Source organism: Cynoglossus semilaevis, chromosome 14 (genome assembly GCF_000523025.1).
Source record: "Cynoglossus semilaevis isolate Cse_v1.0 chromosome 14, Cse_v1.0, whole genome shotgun sequence".
Classification (NCBI taxonomy): domain Eukaryota; kingdom Metazoa; phylum Chordata; class Actinopteri; order Pleuronectiformes; family Cynoglossidae; genus Cynoglossus; species Cynoglossus semilaevis.
Genome location: NC_024320.1, coordinates 23,517,478 through 23,523,498, shown reverse-complemented (window position 1 = coordinate 23,523,498; position 6,021 = coordinate 23,517,478). Strand labels below are relative to the sequence as shown.

At 37.2% G+C, this 6,021-nt stretch overlaps 1 protein-coding gene across 1 annotated transcript in view; it reads left to right on the top strand.

The window, feature by feature from the left end:
• Positions 1 to 1,027: 1,027 nt before the first annotated feature.
• The window catches only part of brinp1 (bone morphogenetic protein/retinoic acid inducible neural-specific 1), a 159,705-nt gene continuing 154,711 nt past the window's right edge, over positions 1,028 to 6,021 (top strand). The window contains exon 1 of the mRNA XM_008325930.3: positions 1,028 to 1,125. The gene's annotated coding sequence lies outside the window, so the exon portion shown is untranslated. The remainder of the gene's footprint in view (positions 1,126 to 6,021) is intronic.

Genomic DNA, 6,021 nt, shown 5'->3' with positions numbered 1-6,021 from the left:
CATTTTACAGACACTGTCAGCCGAGGGCTGCAGTAACAAGTGAAACTTTTCTCAAAAAACAAACAAAAAAAAAAAAAAACACACAAAAAAACCCCACAAAAACAGACAAACAAAACCCCCCACCAATATATATTTGCACCATCAACCCTTATCCTCCAACCTCTCTGTCAGTTCAATCCCTGTTGTTTGACTGACAATTACTGACAATTTAAAAAAGGCAAATTTTTCATTATTCATAAATGTGTTATTACAATAAATAAATAACATAACATTTGAATAAAATAAATTTGAATCTAAAATTCCACTTAAAGGAAATTGTATGACAAAATAAAAAATAATAAAAATAAAAATTTGAAAGGCTCAAAAAATTGAATAGAAATAGCTCTACTCACTCTAAAATGGTTGACAGATTAATTGGTCAGCTTTCATGTTGCTTTGCAGTTTTAAATGCAAAAGTCACGCCTTACATTTCCTCTTGGTATTTAATAGTGTCATATTTATATTAACAAATATAACGTAAAGTATTTTAAAGGTATACTTGCTTTCAAATAGCGTAATTCTCTATTTTATTACAAATTCTATAAAATATATCTGTTCCTCAAACTGTTTATATTCAGTCAACTTAAGAAGTGACGTCACTCATTCTTCTTAGGCTTCGCGGTGGATTCGGAAAACTGTCCACCGGTCAAAACTGTGGCTGGTTTGGGATCAGTTTGTCTGTTTTCAACAGGTGACCCAATCAATTATCAGTATCAGTGGACAGCAGATCCTTCTGCCATGGTTACACTCACTGATTGGCTGTCACTGAGTGCCAGTATCTTCTGTCGTTACCGCTGTTTAAAGAGTGCGGTCAGTTCACCTTTAGCCGCAGTTTCGGAATGTGAACTTTATATTTAAAGAACGGGAACTTAAAAAATAACAAACTTTAACATTGACGAAATGTTTCGGAATGTGAACTTTATATTTAAACAACGGGAACTTGTCAAAAATAACAAACTTTAACGAACTTTGTCAACTTTTTCAACTTTAACTTTGACGGAACAACGTGGACATCAATCAGTGGAGGAAATATACGTTGGTTCTAAACAAGTTGAGCTCCACGCACAGCTGCCTCAGCGATTTTAGGTAAGCTAACACACGCGCACGCGCACACACAGGCTCCTGTTGACGATAACGAAATGATTATGAATTGCTGATTTTGTTTGTTGTGCATTGCGTTTTTTTGGCACAGTAAACATGAAAAAAAGTGAACATTTGTTTGAATTTAGGTTTGTTGGTTGTTTGGGTGAAAAAATGAAGATAAGTACCGTAACCGGGTATATATCCTTATTATGTGTCAGTAAAACTAATTAAGGACCGAGTACTCAGACCGCACTGTGTTGTTTATATGGCACAGTGGTGGAATGGTAGTATTGCTACTATATTAATATTATTTCTGTTTTTTTTTGTGTAGTTACTCAAACGTTTTAATAACCAACATTGTTCTGTGTTTCCAAATAACAAAACAAATTCGTTCCAAATGAGTAGTGAAGATTTTAAGACAAATGCATAAAAGTTGTTTTGCTACGGTTGTTGTCGTACTTTTACAATGTTGTTGTGGTTACTTTTTCAATTTTGACTTTTTTTTAGTAAAAACTCCACAGTACGTTGTTCACTCTTATTGGTCTATAATTCTACAAATTAACCTACATTTCCAAATGCAGCCCCTTTTGCAGCCTTTTTTAAAATTAAAAATAACATCTGGGTCGTGGGCTACATACAGGACGGAAGCAGAACTTCACTCTGCTGTAAAGCCAGGCTTCTGGACCTGTTTATCCAGGGCAGGGGGCTTGGTTCTCAGTCAGAGGAGTTTGCCCCCACCTGTGATGTCAACTGGGGAAAAGGCTAAAAACTAACTTGTAACACATACTTCTAAATTAATTTTTTAGAACCCCCTAAACAACCCAAAAAGGTTGAATTTGTTTTTGAGTGTGAACCTATTTTTTTTGCAGAACACTGTATAAAATATATTTTGGCAAGAACTAAAAATAAATAACTTTACATCAGCTTTTGGGTGTTCAACGCTGCAAAGTCAAAATCGATGTTTTTCTTCACCTTAGAAAGATTCCCTTTTATTCCCCCAGTGGTGGGACATCTGTGTGGAGGCAGCCATGTTCTTCCACAGGCCACTGTGGACAAAGTCAATATATATTACTGTGTTTTGTTGACCATATGTTCTCCCTCCACCTGGACTGGAAATAACAAGTGAACCAAAAACCTTAAACTCCACCAGTATTTATTGCTTAATTTAACTCTGTTTACCTTCAAACTTATTTGATAACTAAACATATTATTTATTGTGTTTTAAGTACGATAATTATTCATGACATCTCCTAAAATTAGCATGGCTGCAGTTAACCTTTACGCTGTTTGACGCCACTTTCCTTCAAAAATGATACTGTATGTTGCCGATCGTGTCAGCAGACAGGTTCCTTGAACACTGTGACCTTGTCTAATACCATTAGCTAAGATGTGCCAAATGGTTCCTGTGGATCTAAACATCAATGAAAAGACGAAAGGTGATGCAGTACAGTGGCCCACCAAAGGGGGGCAGAGGTGAGGCCACCAGTAGGTGCTTGTTGCTGCAGTTGTGGTTTAAGTCACAAAATGAAGTTCACTGCGTTGGCTCGGTGTTTGTTGGTTTGTATTGATAGTTAACTCTCCTATAATTTCAAATTATAGACAATCATTTTAGCTTCTTTAAATATAGCGTGGCTAAATGCCAATTAATAATTTGTATTATTATTATTATAAACAACAAATCATTTTTTGGGGTACATTTATTTGTAAATCTGGCTGTGCAGGAGTCAGTGCCTCAGCTGCCTCATGAACCTCACCACATGTCACCACTGCAGACTTTAGACATTTTCGTTTGATTATCCTTCAAAGATGCTGTGGTGTTGCCCCTCTGTGGTTCTCTCCTCCTCCAGAGAGGCCTGCCTCATCAGTCAGTGGATCACCAGTCCTACATATTTGATGTCTCTTCTTAAATCCTGGTACATGTCCTGGTAGCAGAGACGTGGCACAGATCTGCCCTTGCTGCCTCCTGCTGGTGCCTCTGGCACTTCCTGGCCTGTAATGTTTGATTTCTACTCACCAAAAGACAACTGTCTCTCTCTCTCTCTCTCTCTCTCTCTCTCTCTTTGGCCAAGTCAGTAATGTAACTGTGCAGATCTGCTCCTGCGACTCTTATGGGCACAAGGTAAAAAATGTGAGCCTTAGTAATTTTTTCCGGGTCACAGTACTTTCCCTTATTCGTCCTCCCATGATACTGTAGGCTCTGCTCTGAGAGCAGTTCTTGGTCCAGATGACAATGTCATCAACTCCCACAAATGGGGGACCGCCTCCTGAGGTTGCCTGAGTAGAACCAGTGTTTCCTTTTTCTTTAATAAGACCAGGATGTTGAAGCCTGGCTTGGTATAGTGGTGTACGGCGAAGTCTGAAATTTCATATCCTCTAATATTGTATTTGTCAGGTTACGTCATAACCCAGTAACCAAACATTTCTCTCTATATAGTTAGAGTACACAGTCTTTGATAGTTTCTCAAAGACAGAAAAGTTTCTCCGTGACATGAACCTGAACAGACACTAGTTTGGTTTCAGTTGTAATGATATAAGATTCCAGATTAAATATCTTTAACTGATGTATTCACAATTAATTGAGATAAAGATTAATCATGATTAATCTAGATCAGTGTTGTCCACACTTTTTTGGCTTGGGAGCTACTATTGAAATGACCAGGTTAAAGTAATTTACCTACATTGAAAACACTCAATATATATATTTACATTAAATATACATGAAATTATGGGCTCCTGATAGCTCTATGGCAACATATGACTTAATTCCTGCAGTACAGCATATGGTCACTACTACACACTATGTTATTATTGTTATTATTATTATAGTAAACAAATAATTTATAAAGCCTCATAATCAGTAAATAATTTTAGGAAAATAATCTAACGATTCAAGGTTTTTTACTGTCGGACCAAACTGCTGAAATGCCTCAAAATTCAACAGTAAAAAAATCTACTGTAAAATGTAAATAATAACAATAAATTAACAGTTGATGGTAATATATCAAACATTTTCAACCATTGACATTGTTATGACTAATAAACAGTTACGTCTCACTGTAACTGTAAGTACAATAGATCGTTTAAGGCAAATATTCCTTCTTGATTAAATTAAATTTCCTTTGTCATTAACTCTGAATTCATTAGTAATTGGAGTAAACTTTTAACATAAATTGCCCTTTTTTTCATTACGCTTAGCTGAGCTGTCTGTGTTGGAAAAAGTTTAGCAATTGTCTGAGTTGGACAAAATGAGAAAAGTCGGGTGGAGGAGGGAATGGGGGGGCGGTGGTGTCACGCAGGTCAGAACAAGTCAATGTGTGAGTGACTGGGCCATAACCATCCATCTTGACAATGCAGTTCTCTCCTCACGGTTGGCTTTCTGCTGCAGTCAGCATGTCACCCATCCTCTGTTCACTAATCCCACTAAGCACAGAAGGGACAGAGCAGTAACAACCACACCAAACAAGGAGAAATCAGAGTTTCCTGGCAACTCAAAGGGAGTCTAAACCCCCATCTCTGTTGGTTCACGATTGTGTGGCTGAGTGACACCTGCAGCAACAAACTCTCAAATCACTCCTGATCCTGCTTTAGCATAATTCCTCTGACACTGGTTTGTTAGTCACAGGAGCAACGTCATGAACAAAATAGAAAAATATTGAAACATATTCTAAATATTTTTATAATAATTTTCTTAAAAAGTATGAGTTTTTTAACTCATTGGGTCGTCTGGATTTCAAGAAAGAAAGATCCAATAATTGGGAAAAAAACAAGAAGTGATAAAAATATTTTTTTATCTAATTATGATTCTTTTAATGAATTCAGATTAAAAACACCACACAATCATAAACAAATGGATCATAATTTTAATGACTATAAATGGATATTCAAATAAAATGGAGCATATGAAAATGTCTGATCTGGCAGATCTTCATTGATGGCTGTGATCACATGACATAAAAAAAAGTCTCTGGGGTTGCTAGCTAAAAAAGGTGGAAACCACTGATTTAGCTCAAGATTCTCTAAAAATATATATTTTTTCTTTACAACTTTCAAGTATCTTGCGGAGTTACAACTTCTTCTTTTCCTCTTTCCACTGTGGAATTCAACCTGTTACCAGTTGTCAGAGGAAGACTGTTTCAGAAGGAGGAATTTCAATGCAATCAGGAGAGCAGTGTTGTAAAGGAGAAGAATGGAGGGGTCTTTAATGAGATGGGGATGAGATGCCACTGTACGACGGTCAGTAAGATGTATTGACAGGAGCTGCGGCAGCGGAGCAACTCTCCGTGGAACGGTCATTTTGCATCCGAGCACCGTGACTGATGAAAATGCGGGAAGAAAAACGAGCGATTCCACAAACAACGGATGTCAATGTCAGATTAAACATTTCCTTTTTTAGATTAAACGTTTAAGTTGAGAAGTAAAGGCTGATGACTCAGTGTAACAACTTTTGTCCGACTAGGTAATGACGCTTCATGGAAAACTTTGTGGGAAAACTTGGACAGCTTGACCTTTGGTGGTTTTATTTATGTACAGCCAAGGCAGCGTTCCATAGAAATTCATCATACTTTTAATGTCCCTATCTTGTGTCTAATGCATTCATCATCTTAATTGTATGTTGTTGAATATTTTTGTCGATGTCTCCTGAAATAATAGTTCTGTCTCCTGCACAGTAATTACCTGCCTCTCAGGCCTTCCACTGTTTTTTCTCCGGGTCTCACAGATCGTTGTAAATATCGCTCTACAGTTTTATACCATTTGTTGTCCGCAGCCTTGGCCGTATTAATGGACTAACTCCAAAGACATTATGTTGCAATTTTTTACCCACTACTTCAAAAGGTAAAATGCAAAGTGGAGGTGAAATAGCAGTGGTGCCTTTGAGGGTTGAAAGATGGATCTGAGCCT